This window comes from Thermobia domestica, chromosome 12 (assembly GCF_964235325.1).
Source record: "Thermobia domestica chromosome 12, izTheDome1.hap1.1, whole genome shotgun sequence".
In the NCBI taxonomy this organism is placed as follows: Eukaryota; Metazoa; Arthropoda; class Insecta; order Zygentoma; family Lepismatidae; genus Thermobia; species Thermobia domestica.
In genome coordinates, this window is record NC_137465.1 from 27,816,461 (window position 1) to 27,834,555 (window position 18,095).

General features: G+C 34.7%; 2 protein-coding genes across 6 annotated transcripts in view; one reads left to right on the plus strand and one right to left on the minus strand.

The window, feature by feature from the left end:
- The window catches only part of Cp190 (centrosome-associated zinc finger protein CP190), an 86,604-nt gene extending 69,992 nt beyond the window's left edge, over nt 1-16,612 (minus strand). Inside the window, exon 1 of the mRNA XM_081733567.1 lies at nt 16,411-16,612. The gene's annotated coding sequence lies outside the window, so the exon portion shown is untranslated. The remainder of the gene's footprint in view (nt 1-16,410) is intronic.
- A 203-nt stretch (nt 16,613-16,815) lies between these two features.
- Nucleotides 16,816-18,095, plus strand: part of ash1 (histone-lysine N-methyltransferase ash1) — a 261,636-nt gene continuing 260,356 nt past the window's right edge. For 3 of the 5 annotated variants that reach the window (XM_081733560.1, XM_081733563.1, XM_081733564.1), the window contains exon 1: nt 16,816-17,034. The gene's annotated coding sequence lies outside the window, so the exon portion shown is untranslated. Of the gene's footprint in view, nt 17,035-17,147; nt 17,265-18,095 lie in introns of those variants that run through there. The other 2 variants (XM_081733561.1, XM_081733562.1) reach the window with 2 other exon arrangements.

The window sequence follows — 18,095 nt, forward strand, 5'->3', positions numbered from 1 at the left end:
GATAAGTACTCACCATCCTGAAGTATGTTCAAAAATTCATTTCAAACTGTTCAGCCCATTATATATATAGACAGAAGTTTCATTTACGGTAAAAAGTATATGATATGTATTAACAACGATATGTAGAATTATGAAGTAAAAATCGTGGTGAATATTGAATGTTAAATGGATTCAAGCCCTCCCCTCAAGTTTCCTGTACAATACGAAATTATTAAATTAAGTTCATTGTCAAAAATGCAAAAATTATCAAATTTACATAAGTTTAAACTTGATAAGATCCTACCATTATGTAGTATGGTTGAACATGCTAGTTTCAGATTGACATTTGACTGGTGTCCAACAATAGTCAGAAAAAATTAATTATATATAAGTTTTAATCAAAATAAGTTTGATTTAAATCAATAATTTAAAAAAATGGTTTAAATCAATCAAGCCTGATCACAATATATTATTCTGCTAATTTTAAACTAAATTCCTAAGACCTGCCGGATAACTACACATCTGTATTCTTTCCCAAAACAAATGGATTAGGTCATAATAGAGAAAAGTTTCGGAATAACGTAAAGATCACGAAGGTTCTCCTTGGGGCTATCATCAACTTAGATTGTAATGCGGGGTAGTTTGAAATGTTTATTCAGTTAAAAAATGTAATCAAGAGAAAACTATGATACAGAAAATAAGAAACGCTGAAATATTATTCATTTATTTTTTAACTGTAACATCTCAAGATTATGCAATGTAATAAGGCTAACGGAGACGGTGATGGTCTGGGCTGGGACGGCTTAAACGAGATTTGTGTGTGTATGTGTGTTATGAAGAATAAATCAAAAAATAAATTTAAAGGAAACCTGTTTAATTTCAGGCTGACGCTCTCACATATCTCAAACTATCTATAGATCTCTTCTCTTACATTATAAACCCAGAAAACATGAACGTAAGTGATTTACATACATCAAATGTATTTTCTGCATATGTATGAATGGTTCAGAGCTAGAGTGAGTTAAAATGATTCCTATCTTATTCATTTTCTTTATCATCTTCCCCTTCATTTTTCTGTAAAAAAAAAAAAAAAAAAAAAAAAAAAAAATCACAATTATATTGTAAGAATCCCTATTTTTCAGTATGTATTACTTCTTCAAGCACATGTTATAATCGTAAAACAGGTGCTACTGTTTATACAGCAGACAACACGCAAGAAAACAGGAAGACATGAAGCCAATGTGGTGGAATCCGAAGATGGACGGAACACCCACAAATCACCTATAAAAGAAGACAAGGGGACGACCAAATTATCAGTTTTTCACTGATCAATTAACCCTCAACACCTGCTCTTGAGGTCGCACTGGACAAAGGAGTTCTCACCTTACCTAATCCGTTAAGGATGCCATCAGCAAAGGGATTCCCGTTCAAAAATATTCTATCCTTCATCATTTGAGGCCACTTACGTGTGCTAAAGACAAACATTGAAAACACTCATTTTGTATATTACACAATAATTTTGTAATTTATTCTATAAAGAATTATTTATAATAAAATTGGTGAAGAGTTAAACCAGGTCTATTAGTGATTCTACTAAGAGCTGCTGCAATATATTTATCGTACGTGATCGATAGAACTTATCCGATTTTGACCAAAATCGGAATGGTACAGTCATTAAAGAAATAAGTCAGCCGGGCAAGAGAAGAAAATATTCCCAACCCTGTTCACGTGAGTTAACTTCTCCGAGAGACTTGTTGCTTTCACGTGAAGTCTGTAAGCAGCTCTTCCAAACAAATCCAGTGTCTGCTGTAATAAAATATTCTTTTCGATACTAAGCTTAGTGCTTTTAGACGGAGAAGAAAAACAATACTTGAATTTGTTTATGAGGAAAACAAATAATTCATGCATAGTAGTTTACAAGTGCCAGATTACCTATTATAATTAATTTATATATATCTAAATACTCATGATCTACTCACAGGTAATTGAGGAGTGAACAATGAAAAGTGATTTCGGAAATTCAAGACTGCATTATTGGTCTAATACTATAAAATGAAATGGGAATTTTAACATCGCACGATTATGTCCTGGAGGCTAAAGGAAACAGATGATGAGTGAACAAATTGAATAATGAAAGGAACTAAGGAATGAAGTGGAAGGCAATAAAAAAACTCTTAGAAACAAATGGACACAATCTGTTCAACACAAACTTACATAGCATAGCATGAAATCGAGCCTATGACCCTGAAATCAAAAGTCAGCGCTCTATTATTGAGCCACTATACTCTAATTATGATGGAAACGCGCTCCCGTTTCCGACGTCGATGGTTGGGTGATGGATTGTTTTGGAGTTTAGTATTCTGCTCAGCATCGAGGCAATTTAAGACGTGGACCTATATCTTAACGCGGAATCTGAACCACATAAGCTACCACCAGGAATCGATTCCGGGTCTCCCGTGCCGAAGATGAGCACTCTAACTATTACGAGGGAATTCCCCGCGGTCTGGTGGTGCCATTCAGCCGGTTTGCTAGAACAAGGAATAAGCGCTTATTTCTTAATCTCAAATGCTCAGATATCAAGAATGATAACTGCGATTACATCAGTATAGTTGTGAGGGTTATTTATATTCGAAACGCATACATACCATTATCAACAACGGCGTGAACTTCGTGGTTTTTGCTAATGATGTTCACGACGGGGGTATCTCTCGTCTCGTAAAGTATGATGGAGATTCAATTTCGTTTTCAAAAAGGTTTAATTATTTCGATGTCGTCTTGTGTCGTTTCCTCAGCAACACTACTTTCTGCACACAATAACACACATATGAGTAAATAGCATGTGTATCAGTTTTCAGTATTATAGCGTTTCGTTTACTCGTCATACATTTAAATTAAAAGATCATATAGTTGTAGCATCTCTATTATCATATAGGCTGTGTTTTAAATATCCTAATCATCTAAGGCTCTGGAGGTAGCAGCAGAAATGGGTGTTACAGATTTCAAAGCCTCGAACGAGTGCTTAGAGAAGTTTCGGATTAGGCACAAAATTTCTTCTAAAGCGATTTGTGGAGAATCCGCAGATGTCGACATCCCCACAGTCACAGAATGGTTGGATAAATTACCATCGAGAGTTCGTAATTACCGTCCGGAAAACATTTTTAACGCAGATGAAACAGGGCTATTTTTTCGTGCGCTTCCAGAAAAAACAATGTGCTTGAAGGGAGAAACATGTTTCGGTGGTAAAATTGCAAAGGAGCGGTTGACAATTCTTTTGTGTTCTAATATGGCTGGCGATAAAGAGAAACCAATTGTTATTGGTAAAGCTGCAAAACCCCGGTGTTTCGAAGACTGAATCTGAACAATCTCCAAGTAGAATGGAAAGCAAATAAAAAGGCTTGGATGACTAAGAGACATTGTGACCGAATGGCTGTTGCAGTTTGATAGGAAAATGATTCCTCAAAACAAAAAGGTGCTCTTATTTTTAGACAATGCAACATCACATCCGAATATTGAAATTCAAAATGTTGAATTTGTTTTCTTCCCTCCGAATGTTACATCTACTTCACAACCGCTTGACCAAGGTGTCATTCAAAATTTCAAACTGAACTATCGCAAACTTGAAAAGTTTGATTACGAATGCGGAAATGGAAAAGACGTCAAGTGAGTTGTTAAACAAGAAAATTGACGTACTGCAAGCAATAATGTGGATCCAAGCCGCCTGGGATCAAATCAACCACGTAACAATTCAGAAGTGTTTCCGCAAAGCAGGCTTTCCTTCAGATAATGATTTAATCGAAGATACATCAACTGATGACGCAGTAAAAGATGTTGCTAGCTTGCTTACGATTGTTGGGAGCACCAATGTTGCTGCAACTGATTATGGTTTTATCGACGATCAGATTTCGACAAAACTACGAGTACTTATGTGAGTACTATAGTAAAAGAACTACAGGAGAACTCGGAAGTGGAAGACATCGAGGAGGATAACGAAGAAGAAAAACCGTGCGATGTGAAAAATTACACTGATACACTAAGCCATCTGTCGATTTTGGAAAATTTCTATTTTTATAAGAAAGACGCTACTGGACTGCAATTAATCTACAAATTAAAGCAACATACCGAAAATGTAATAAGTAGTGATAAGTGTAAAGTGCAGAAAACTATAAAATCTTATTTCCATCTTGTGCCTCGAACATAGATGGCGGAGAATAATACAGGTATAGGAACATTTTTGTAATATTCGTAAACAGATACATGATTCGTGCAAAAATATTTTTTTCTAATTGCATATTACCTTGTTTACTAATTTACGTAAGAAAATATTGAAACCCTTTAAGACGGACACCTCTCTATAGCGGACAATTTCTGATTCCCCACGGCTGTCCGCTTTAGAGAGATTTCACTGTAATAAAATACAAAATTATAATCTAAGAACCTTAGCTTTGGTTCTAGCGAATATTATAGTAGAACTAGAGCAAGATGTGTTTCCCTTAGTACGTGAAGATGTTATTCATCCTAGTTTATCGATTTCAGTACCATCAGTAAAAAGTAAGATAACACAAAGAAAATATAATTATAGGAAAGCTGATTTTTACAAATTATACTGTACACTGCGTGATTACGACTGGAAAGACCTATATGATTTTGAAAGTGTTGATTTAGCTTTGAACTTTCTATATGATTCATTATACAAATGTTTTGATAATTGTATACCAATAAGTACGGAAGTCTAGGTATCCGGTATGGTTTACCAGAGAAATAATTCAAACTATTAAAATTAAGAAAAAATGTGCCAAAAAGCGTAAATTCTCTAGATACAACGATGAAAAGTTCAGAAACTTACGGTCGGAATTAAAGCAGCTCATACATACAGCTTATGATGAATACGTAGAACAACTTCAAATGAATGTTAATAATAATATTAAAAGTTTTTGGACATATGTAAATACCAAACAGCAACACAACATAAGAAATCAAGTGTACACTTTGAATAATGAGAACTTTTCCCAGGGCAATATTTCAAATGGTTTTGCAAAATATTTTTCTTCGGTTTATAGTCAAACGAATTTCAGTTAAAAAATCAATGATGTTCTTGCAGATTTTTCAAATATACATCATAAACTTGATATTATAAACAATCTTGTGGCCCAGATGGAATTCCTTCTTATATTATTAAAGCATGTGAAGAGATCTTATCTGAACATATTAAATTTATTATTAATATGTCCTTGAAAACTAATATCTTTCCCCAAAAATGTAAAAACTCCTATATTGAAATCAGGCAATTCAAATGTTATTGCAAGTTATAGGTCTATTTCAATTATTAATTCAATGTGTAAAGTGTATGAATATATACTATACGAAAAGTTGTTTAATTATGTGAAAATCTGAATTTCTCCAAATCAGCATGGTTTTTCCCAACACAGATCGACAGTAACTAACTTGTTGGAATTTTCACAGGAGATTTACACTTGTTTTGAAAGAAAGGAACAAATGGATGTAATATATTTGGACTTCGCTAAGGCTTTTGATAAAATAGATCATGAAATATTAATCAAGAAACTTATAAAATTTGGATTGTCTAAAAATTTAATTATGTTATTTCTATCTTATCTACATAATAGAAAACAAAATGTGTAGATTTTCAGCAAGAAATCTCTTTATCAGTTTGTAGTTTCATCTGGTGTTCCACAAGGTTCCAACCTTGGTCCTCTATTGTTCTTAATTTTAATCAATGATTTGCCTGAAGTGGTAGAAAATTCTAATTGTTTGCTCTTTGCCGACAACTTAAAGATTTATAAATCAGTTACAGATGAAGAAGACAGTAAAAAATTACTACAAGACTTGAATAAAATCATGAATTGGTGTGATTCAAATAAACTGCAACTGAATATAAACAAGTGTAAAAGTGTAACCTTTAATAGGAAAAGCAAATTAATTCAATATGTATACAAAATTAATAATATTCAAATAGTGACTGTTACATCGATTAGAGATCTTGGTGTAATTTTTGATTGTAAATTAACATTTGGAAATCATTTAATTAGTGTTATAAACTCAGCAGATAGAGCCTTAGGTTTTGTTATCAGAAACAAAACTTTTTTCACAACCATCAATAATTATTAAGTTACGGTATATGAAACCCTTGTTAGGAGCAAACTAGAGTATGCATCGGTAATTTGGAGTCTCCACTTTAAAAAAGCCATCCAATCAATTGAGGTGATTCAAAATAAATTTTTGAGGTATTTATATTATAAAACATTTAAATCAGGCTTAACAACTTACCTATCAGTGTCGCTTTTACGCTCGCTATTCAAGCTATATAGTTTAAAGGATGAAGAACTGTACATTCTCTTATTATTTTAGGAAATATATTGACAAATACAATAATTAGTTCAACACTCTTGCAATGAATCCCTTTCTACGTACCAAGATATCGCTCCAGAAATCAAAATATCTTTTATATACCTATGTCGAAAGTTTAACTCATGCACACTCACCTATTATACGAATGCTGAGAATCTATAACAAATTAAATGATAGGCTAGACCTGTTTTCAATTGGGAAAGTTAGATTTGTAGAACTTCTATATGAAATACTGAATAATGACCAAATGACCATGTATGATTTATCATTGTTTGATAACTTAATGATATATATATATATATATATATATATTATTTTTCCTATGGCTGGATTTTCTTTTTCTTTTTTTATTTTTTTTCTTTTTTTTTATATTATGTTTTCTTCTTTGCAAGATTTATGTTACCTTCAATTATGTATGTCAACAAGGTATGTTATGGGTGTATGCCTGTGTACTATAAATAAATAAATAATTACTTGTGTTACCATCAAAGGTAAGAAATAATACTAATAGTTTTACTAATGTATTTACATATTAACTGGTAGTACCGGCACCTATTGCATTAAACCTGCCAAACGCATAAGGGATAACCTCCCTTGGCGTCACCGTGTCGGCAACCACACTATTTACGGAAAATATTTTCTAAAATATAAAATCGCATATGTTACTTCAAATAGGCTAATAAGCGTAATCCATACATTAATTTTTTTTTCTGTAATTATTTCAAGCTAAGGTAAGTGTTTTAATTCATTGAGAACTTCATAAAGGTCTTATGTTGAACGTTGTTGTATACCTTAATGTGAAAGCATCTAATTCGCCCAAGGAAATCGAAAATCTGATAAAAATCACTTTCAATGTGATCACCTTAGTTGTACGAATAATATACTAACAAAAAGCTTAAAAACCAAGGTGGATTCAACCCGAAAAAAACCGCTGGGTTTTTTTCGGACTGAACCCACTTGGGCAAACCCAGACATAATGATGATCCAGACTACATCTTAGTAATTGGCATGTGGTTTGAAGTCATTCCTCATCCACCTTACTCACCAAATTTGGTCCCCTCCGATGTCCATTTGTTCCCGAATGTAAAAAGAGGCTCTAGCTGATGAAGTTTTGTAAGTGATATTGATGTCATTCCAGCCGTAGGGGAGTTATTGTGGTTACGATCTCAAGATTTTATTTTCCTACTGGGATAAAGGTATTTAATTACTGCTGAAACAAGTGTGCTAATATACAAGAGGACTATATTGAAAAATGAAGGCACTACCAAATGTGGACCTCAGTCAGTTCTCTTTTAACAAAAACGTATGGCCAGCAAGCGATAAATCGAGATTCAAGTACATGCCAGTTTACAGATCAGAATGTACTGTTTACTTAACATTTTAAATTTGCAACTGAGTATTACTATATGTGCCCGACAAGCAGGATATCAGGATTCGTGTTTCTTACCAACATAACGATTAGACTTTCCTATGCTGCTTCAACACTTGCAACACACTTTTCACTGTGAAAATAAAATGTATTTATTAAAATAATTCATATATGTATGTGACGCCATCTTATACTGGAATAATTAGTAATGAAATTCTGCTAAGATGTCGCCAATGCTTGGATATGAAAAGAATACAAATATTTATCTATATAGAGGCCTCTTGTTTGCAAGAACATGACCAACTAATGTCATATTGTTATGCCCTATTAGGCTAAGAGACGGGTGATTAATGAAACTGAATTATAGTGTCAACACCAACACGGCTTTAAATCGAATTGCAAAAGCTTTATTGTTTTCCCTTGCTTTTTTTAACATCACAGCAATAGCTTTTGGTAGTTGTAGTTACAAGTCCTCGCAATTACATAATCTTAAGCAGTGTTGCAAACTTTACCATGAAGTTAATCGTATCTTCGGAAAGGGTTGAGATATCCAATTGTTGTACACGGCAAAATGATCTATTCATCTATTGGAAACAACACAAGTACTTAAATATGAAACCTATCTGGCCATTTTTTTCGAAATAAAGCCTTTTTTAAAACAATCAAATTTTCAATATCTTGTAACATTGTTCTGCGCCATTCGACGTAAAATGAATTCAGACTAATTCTACCGTATCTCCTCAAGTTGATGAAATTTCGTACAATTCTTGATAAACACTGGAAAATGAAGCACCCTAATATTTCAGGGGGATATGTGAGGTTGTTTCGAAATTATAGGTCCCCAAAGTTCTCAAAATTTACCAAAAAATGAGAGAGTGACATTTGTTCGATTGGCATTTGCGAATGACCTAAAGAAATTGGACGTTGCTAAAGAGCTTTCAGATGAATTATAAGACAAAAGAATCTGAAAAATTTTGATTTTCTCAGCAAATTAGACTGAAATTTTCCAAAATTACATAAATAAATAAAAATATATATAAATATCCAGACTGTTATGAATGTAACCCCTAGGTTTTATTTGGTATTAACATAGGATCATGTTACAAACTTTTCAACTTCCACACAGGGAGTTGAGAAAAATCACTTTAATTTAGTTTCTTGTTGCAAAACGAATGGAAATATTGATGGCACAGTACGAGGTGCAATGCAATCACTGGACTAGTGAGTGAGCCATTAATCATCCATTTATACTCAGCAACGCTGCAAGACGAGGGCACCTCTTAGTAACTACATTTGCTCCTATACATGTGTTATTGTAAGTCAAATAATACAAAATTATCCTTTTCGGTATACAAAAGAATAGCCGCTTCCCAAATATCCCCCCCCCCAGGAAATTAAAACTGGGGTCGTCACTGTTTGTCGAAATTATTGCGACTAAAGTGATGATCACGTTTATTTGGGATCAGCATGGGATACTACTACTTGCTTTCCAGACAAAGGATACCACCATTAGCAGGATATACTATGCGTCACTGTTGAAGCGTTGCGGGATTCTGTGAAATCCCAGTGTGACATACTGACAAAAGGTGTCCGCCTCCTGGAAACCAATGCACCTGATCACTGCTTGAATGTTGGCTAGACAGATGCAGGACCTTGGGTATAAAAAGTTCACGTTTTCTTTTAACCGCACAACTTCATTCCACCTCTTCCCAACCAAGCAGTCATTTCCTAGGGGCAAGTACTTCTGCGATGTTGCCACGCTAGTTTCTGAAGTGCAGTAGTGGATTTTGCACCACTATATCTTACTTCACGTTCGGATCTATAACACAACAACGGTGCAGAGTTACGAGCTGTACATTACCACACAGGTATGCAGGATTGCACATACAAAATTTAGCTCTGATATGTGGAAGTGGGTCAGGGTAAAACTTTCTTGCGCACCTCCCGTTAGCCGGCAAATTTCAAAGAAATCAAACATGTGCAAATTATAGGTTTTATAGGTGAAAATGTTCCAAAGTACTTGTAGAATATCCCCATGCAAGGAATACATCGAATTACCAATCACCCTGTATATTTTTTACACATAGTGCATTTAAATAAATAAGCATAATATTATTCTATTTAATGTGTTTTCGCTGCATGTGTGAATGATATTTTTGTTTATCGTGGTCTGAGTGATCACCCGGATGTCCATGAGGACTTCGAGACGAGACATCCGAACCTCTCGGCGCGTGATGCTCATCTCATTGTTGAAACCTGAGGACGATCCGGGGAAAGTTCTGTAATCCCTTTTTTGGAAATGTTCTTATATGTCTTAACCAAGTAAGTTCAGATCTCCTGAAAGTACTCGTTGGTGGGATAGTAGGGGGGAGGAAGAGATCCGGAAAGCGGTTACAAATTCATGTAGTGCATTTGCTGCGTAAGATGAAACCCGTGCCTCCAATAATTGTGACAATCGAAAAAGCCTTTTAAGTTCACTAGAAACCAAGTTGTAAGTAGTATCCAGAGAAGACTTATCAAAAGATCAGTAGGGAAAGAAAACTGTTCATATGAGAACTCTGTGGTATGTTGGAAGAGAAGCAAAGTTTAACTTAACCTAACCTACACTTACAAAAGGTAAGTGAACGTAACTTGTAATTACGAAAGCTACGCTTATGAAAGCCAAGCAGGGTTGGCAAAAACCATGGTTTTTGTTGAAAAAACAAAAACAAAACAAAACAAACAAAAAAAAAAAAAAACGGTTTTTCGGTTTAAACCCGTTTTTTTTTTTTGTTTTAAACTTTTTTGTTTGTTTGTTTAAACCCGGTTTCTTTGGTTTAAATAATTTGCTCTTTGTATTTATATCACATATGGACAGAAATAAGTTTGTTTCGCCTTTATGTCATTATACAACAACCGGGCTACTCTGGAAGGGGTCACATAAGCTTAAAGCGAAATCCAAACCGCTTCTCTGCTTACACCCGAAAGAAATTGTCCTCTATTTGAACTCGAAACCGGGTTTAACTGGCGATACGTCTGCCAACTCACAAAGGACTCCTGGTAAGAATACATTGTACTGATCTTTACATACTTGTTAATATAATTGTCAAGAGCCATTTTAGGACAAAAAATAAACAGTTGTACATATGAAACCATTATACAGAATTACATATGGACAATTTCAAAATACTGCACAGTACAGAAGACCTAATTTAATCCAAGTTAGGTACCGCGGTGGCTCAGTGGTAGAGCGTTCACCTCTGGTGCTTCGGGTACGGGTTCGATCCCAGCCCCGCCAAGTGGACTTTGTGGTGGACAAACACCGTGTGCGTGGGTTTCTTCGGGGTTCTCCCGTTTCCTCCCACTTTCTTCATTCCACCATTTCACTCATTACTCATCATCACCATCTCCTTTAGCCTAACCGGCATAACCGTGGGACGTAAGACTCAAAGATTTCATTTTTTAGTCCAAGTTAGTTTACTACGACTTTTATTACTCCAAGTTAAAGAAATACAACTTAATTTGTATATCAGTAAGAAAAGTGAATAAAGATACGAATTATTTGAGTCCACTTTGGTTCTTACCCATTTATACATAAATAGATACCAAAGATACTTCTGATTTCAATAAATGCCTCTCGTGGGGTTTGTATGACCCTCTCCCCTCCCAAAAAAGTACGGCATTTCGATGTATTTTACCAACAGTAAATATTATTAAAACGAAACAGCATTTAGAATTTTCCTTTGATTGCAATTGCATAACAATAATAATAAATTATAAAAAAGTCGCAAAAGAAACATTCATAAACTTCTAAAAAGAACAAAAGTTATTTTTGTAGCATAATCTCTGAGTATAGGTCTGAATATAATACGAATAGTATTCGGGAGTGAAACGTGATAACCCACAAATGTATGTTCATCAAGATTTTACGAACACTTACACTTTTACAAACATTTTTCGTTTTTTGGTTTAAACCAGTTGGATTTTTTTTAACCAGCTGGTTTAAACCAGCCAACCCTGAAGCCAAGCTTATATAAAGTAGCTACACTTAAAATATGGGCATTCCAGTGACATCTCTTGGTCGTCCTAGGAATGTCTGTGATATGTTGAAGGCAAAGCTAAAACTAAATAATCGAAACTAAAATCAATTAGTTCCAAAAGCTACGCTTATGTAGGCCTAATCCAAGCTAACGTAAAGATACTTTATAAAGGATAAGTGTTACTGTAGGAGATTGATTTTAGTTTAGCGTTCCTTTAAGTGGCGAGGGTATATGAGACGTGGACCTACTGATTAACGTGGAATCCGAACCACATGAGCTCCCGCCGGGAATCGAACCCGGGTCTTCCACGCCAAAAGGAGGCTCCGCCTCCAACTGCAGAATGTTAATAGTGAAACGGGCGGATATATCAGGGATGCAAAATTTTATAGATTTCCGACATCCCACCTCTCCAGAACTTCATTAACATACCATCTCGCCCCAAACATCTCGATATGGACAGCAACAGAGTAAGAAGAAAACAAAATACCGGTTATACGCATGTCGAGTTTGCTTGAACTGCTAGTTGAAAACACTGAAAAAAAAAAGGACTGGAAAATCATAACAGTAATAAAACAGTTTATAGTTCCTCTGAATAATTGTTCTCATTATTTCTAAATAGTACGAATTATGCAACACTTTAACAACAGTTTAAAAATAGAAGTGAAGGAGGTAAATTAAACAAGAGTGATTCTGGGTAAGATATTAAGTAACCGCAATTAATTAGAAATATACCAGTAACGTTGAAAACACGTTTATGTGGATGCCATCACGGGAACTTGAGCTGTTAATTTCTATTGTTACTTACTCATTACAGTATCTTCGTTTTCCAGTAAAATTGTATTTCCAATGATGAACTACTTTGCTTAATAGTACAGCCTACTTCAGTTACCATATCTCTGTTTAGGTTGTTTGGACGTAGAGAAGCAGATACCATCAGGTTTCATGGACTAGATTTTCAAGGTTGGTTTTTAACATCGAAAGAAAGAAGGGATAAAATCTACTTTTGGAGGGCCAGACTTTTTCTCTTAAAATATATATATTTTTGCTAAATAGAGCCTAAGCCTACTTTTGGTTAGTTTCAGCCAGGGTTTGCCCAAGTGGGCTCGGCCCGAAAAAAAAAAAACAAACTTAAAACCCACCTGGGTTTTTGAAATGAAATCTTTGAGTTTTACATCCCACGTTTATGCCGGTTAGGCTAAGGGAGATGGTGATTATGAGAAATGTATGAAATTATGGAATGATGAAAGTAGGAGGAAACGGGAAAACCCCGAGAAAACCCACGAGCACGGTGTTTGTCCACCACAAAATCTACACGGCGTAAGCTGGGATAGAACCAGGGACCCCAAGCACCGGAGGTGAACGCTCTACCACTGAGCCACCGCACCTCCCACCTGAGTTTTAGAGCTTTTTGTTAGTATATTGTTGCTACAACTAAGGTGATCACATTGAAAGTGATTTTTATCAGATTTCAGACTTTCCTTGAGCGAATTCGATGCTTTCACGTTAAGGTATACAACACCTTTCAACATAAGACCTATAAAGTTCAGAATGAATAAAAACCTTACCTCGGCTTGAAATAGTTAAAGAACAAATTAATGTATAGATTATGCTTATAGCCTGTTTGAAGTAAAATATGCAATATTATATTTTAGAGAATACTTCCCGCGAATAGTGTGCTCGTCGACTCGGCGACGCCGAGGGACGTTGCCCCTCATACGTTTGACGGCAACGAAACTGATATGTTAGGCACTTATAATACGTAGAATGTTGGCTTTAATACTCCAATGTACTTTATATTATTAGAGGAATTATTCTCATTCATGATTATATTAAATTTTGTTCTTTAAAGTATTTTCATACTACTACGCACATTTTACAAAATGTTAATTAAAGGCCATAGGTGCCGATAATACTAATAAATATGTAGTGCATTTATAAAACTATTAGTATTATTTTTTATTACCTTTGATGGTAACACAAGTATTCTTCAGTAAAATTTGGTATTCTAACAACAACAGTTTAGTTCAGTTATTTGTTGCTACTCTTCAAATAAGCACTCCGTAGAATCAACACCAGCAGTAGCGTAAAAATTCTTGTCAAATTCAAAAGCTTAATGCTAGGAGTTCCGAAGACTACGTAACGCTTACTATTTCAAGTGCTCAATTCAAAATTCTGTATTAGTTAAAGTTTCGCTGTACAGCAAAGAAAGCTGCATTTTCGAAAAGAAAAGAAAAAAAAAAGTCGTGAAAGAAATTCTCAGGAAATTCCCACAATTGAACGCACAAAGTATCTGAAGTGAACTTCAACAAAACATTTGGCGAATGTTACTGAGGCTCCTGGGATGATTCGAGCTACATTTGCTCATTCGTCTGCCTGTACCACACATACTACAGGGTGCAACTTTCGGTCGTTTAGGCCGAAATGTATACAGCACCAGACATTCTAAATTTCCTGTATACATTTTGGCGACACACCAACGTATAATTTCAAAAGGGCGCCATTTTTTCAAAAACAGATGTTATCCACGCTACAAAGCGCAATTTTCGGTCTTTTAAATTGAAATCTTCAGAGTAGAAGCACGAGACAATCTAAATTATCTCTATGTGTTTTGGCGGCGAACCACCGTAAAATTTCAAAATGGCTGCCATTTTTTAAAATACCTGTTATTTACGCTGCAGGATGCAATTTTCGGACTTTTAAGTTGAAATTTTGAGGGTAGAAGCACGATACATTCTAAATAAGCTGTATAGATTTTCTCGGCGATATGGCGGCCTTTTTTTTTGGGTTAAATTCCAAAGTTGGGCGTCCGTTTCCAGCGAAATTTTTAAAATTTACAGGAAAGATATGGATAATTTGATCCTTTGTGTGCTTGATAATATATAAGTCTCTTGAAAAATCTGTTTATTTGTTATATATAAGCAGTTATAAACATGGGACTATACGGCGAGCGGAGGGAACTACTTGGCGCAAGGTAACTGAACAGTTGCATTGTGGGAAAGAAACGACCATTTATGTTATCAATATGGCGAATGTACAAGGGCAATGAACTAGCAGTTTTAACATTTGTGAAGCAATACGTTGATAACGAGCAAAATCTTTTAAAAGTTTGTGAAGAGCACGGATTAATGAACCTAATAACAAATTGCAGAAAGTGTGGAAAGGAGATAACAGCGAAAAAACTTGACGAAAGCGGACGCCCAACTTCGGAATAAATGCCTTTTTTTTTCCAAAACAGCAGTGAACAGAAAATTGTTGTAAGTTGTGACAATGATAATCTTGAAATATAAATCATATTTTAACACTTTTACACAAAGACACTGAAATATTTCGAAAATACCCAATTAAACCCGAAAAAACCCATATGGGCCCAGGTGTTTTTTTTTTAAACGGGTTTTTTCAAACCCTGGTTTCAGTAAGGTTAGGTGTTTCACGGGAAGTTTAACTTTGTACTTACCTTTATGGTTTGTATATATTAGCAATGCCTTGTTTCTTTTTAGCTAGTCTCCTCTCCGGCAAAATTTCTTGTTTATCACACATTAACTACCCTTCCGTAACAACAACTCATTTTTTCAGCAAACATTTTTTTAAACCAAGTTTTGGACACCCGAATACAGAATTAACCCGGAAGACCGTGGGTCTACATGCACTGCTTCGTGAAATGGCTAATCAATATGGTGCTGGGTTCGATCCCAGCGGCGGAATTTCTTCCGTTTCATACAGCCTACATTATAAAAAGTGACAATCCAAATGAGCCTATAATAAGAATAGGCCCAGATCTCATGGAGCACGCTAGACTTCATAAGATTAATAATAATAATAATAATAATAATAATAATTTTGAAGAGTCTGTGCTTTATTCTTCACCAAAGGTTATGGTAATCTATTTGTTCTAAGTATCAACAATGTTTTAAAATGAAATAGGGTAAAAGAACGGGTGAATTAGTGGAAGTTAATCCTTATGGAAGATTTGGTGGAATGAGAATAGCAACCATTCAAATCATGCTCACCTGTTATATAACAAATTTACTTCAACAAATTATTTACGAAATGCTTCCAGCTTAAATTCCCGACGGAGATTTATGTTTTGGGGTTTGTATACCATACACTTCGCCTGTAGAGCATAACCAGACATTTCAGCATTAAAATGTTTACACGAACATTCTGCATAGTTACAGAAGAAACCTTTTAGTAATCATTTCTGTTTCTACCACGACAATATCATAATAGATAACTACACAAATCCCGGAACCAAATGCTTCAGACGTGGAGTACAGAAAACGGGAACTGACCCCGAAAATATTTCGATGTGTCAAAACATAAATACGAATATTTACATGGAGCATAACTTTTCATTCTGAATTAAATTGATTTTACAGTACCAATATCTTACATCCGCGTATTCTGGTCTTCCTAAAATATAACATAAGCTGTGTTATTAACATTTTACATGTACTTTTTTATAAGTAACAATACAAATATATATCTATTCCGAGATGGATTGTCTACTGCCCTGATTTTCAATGTTTCACATACTTGTCAGACATCATAACAACTGTTTCGCAAGTACATTATAAGTGAAGATAAATCGTTTTTAATTGATTTACATCTTTAACAAACGAAATGCGATTCTTTACTGATAATAACTTATGAGTAAGTTCACAGTTTCACATCACTCACCTTCGTCGATACCCAGTGGTCTCCATCATTGCGTACTTCAATTGTTCATTTCTTCGGGTTGACGGGTATTTATTGAATATTCCGAAATCGGTTTATTTGAAGACAAATTTTATTTTACATTTATTCTCAGAAGAAAACTTCATTTAATATATAAAAATGATTTAAATTTTATTACGTATGGATTTAATTTTTCACGCGATTGCTATTCATGCAAATTCTTTATCCAGAGAAGTTCTGGAAGTCTGGAAGAGCTCGTAGTTTTGAAGGGGTTAACGGAAATTAAACCAATATAATAACAACTAATAAGGGGAAAATAGCCTAACATATTATAGTAATGTTAAAAAGTTTGCAGAATATTTTTGCTAATATTTATTAATTTATATTTGATTATATGAGTAATCTAATAATTCAAATATTTGTATGTGAGTTAGTTTGTATACCTTCAGACCACAACCAGTAAACCGCCATTTTGTGTTTAGGGAAGAAGCTTATGTTTATGGAGGAGATGAGGCATTTTTGAGGTAAACATTGATGTACTGAAAAGGAGTTAACCGATAGTGTGTGTCAGAATTCATGAAAAAACCTTACTTACTGAAACTTCATTCAGTAAATTGATAATTCCAGGTGAGAATTGTTGTTTTTATAGTTCTGTAGCTATATAAAGGAAGCAATAACCGGAAGTTTTGGTGGTTCACCATTGGCGTTGGTACACAACACGTTAGCTGGATGATGATTGTGTTTCAGTGCTGTAACAACATTTCATTATTTCTCCAATTTGTGCATTACAACAAGTGCGTTATAGAGATATTGGAACTTAATTATGTGCATTAAAAATAAGACTTGTTAAAAATTAGGTTAGTAATATCATGAATAGTAAACTAGAGCGCGCTAATGGACTTCTATTCCTGATCAGCATTTAATGATACTTAATGCATTCGTGTTCAAGTTAATCTCATGCGTCGTATGTAAAGAATGTGCGTGTATTTTTTTATATCCTAACAATACGTTACGTTGAATATACTTTCTCTCTTATCCATAACAGGTCAGTGTGTTGGTCATTGCCCTAAGCAACCCAGCAAAATCGAGAACTGGACTTGGGAAGCGTATTCAGTAGATACATCAAAACTGTGAACTGATAAATTGTTAAACAATTGGGAATAAAATTGTAATTAATCAACCTTAAGAGTCATATATTTGTTTTTCGCTCAACCAGTGCATGGTGTACATATAGGTTATGCAGGAGCAGTTTGGCCAATGCAGTACATCTGTTTTTTAAATGCTATGGCTACCTGAAATGAAGGGTAGTTACCTGTGTGCTGCTTAATGCTAATTTTAGTAAGGCGCGTATATCGGGCACATATGCATACGCTGTAGTTGTCCAAACCAGGTACTAAACGCTTTTCAAATGTAATTTTTTAATTGAAATTTTGGGTTAAGTTTAGAGTTACCCCTCCGCTTTTTATAAAAATCAGGAAAATTTACAGGAGAAATGAGGTAAGAAATGATAATTTAAAGTTATTATTTGATGTTTAGGAATGTAAGTTCGGCAGGAGAGTTATGTTTAATACGAGAAATGATATGTGGAAGTTAGTACTATTTGCCGGATGCGGAAGCATTGCGGAAGGTTTCAGCAGCATGGTAGTTGTAAAATACGGCGAATATGGCGAACAGGTGTAACGGATGCG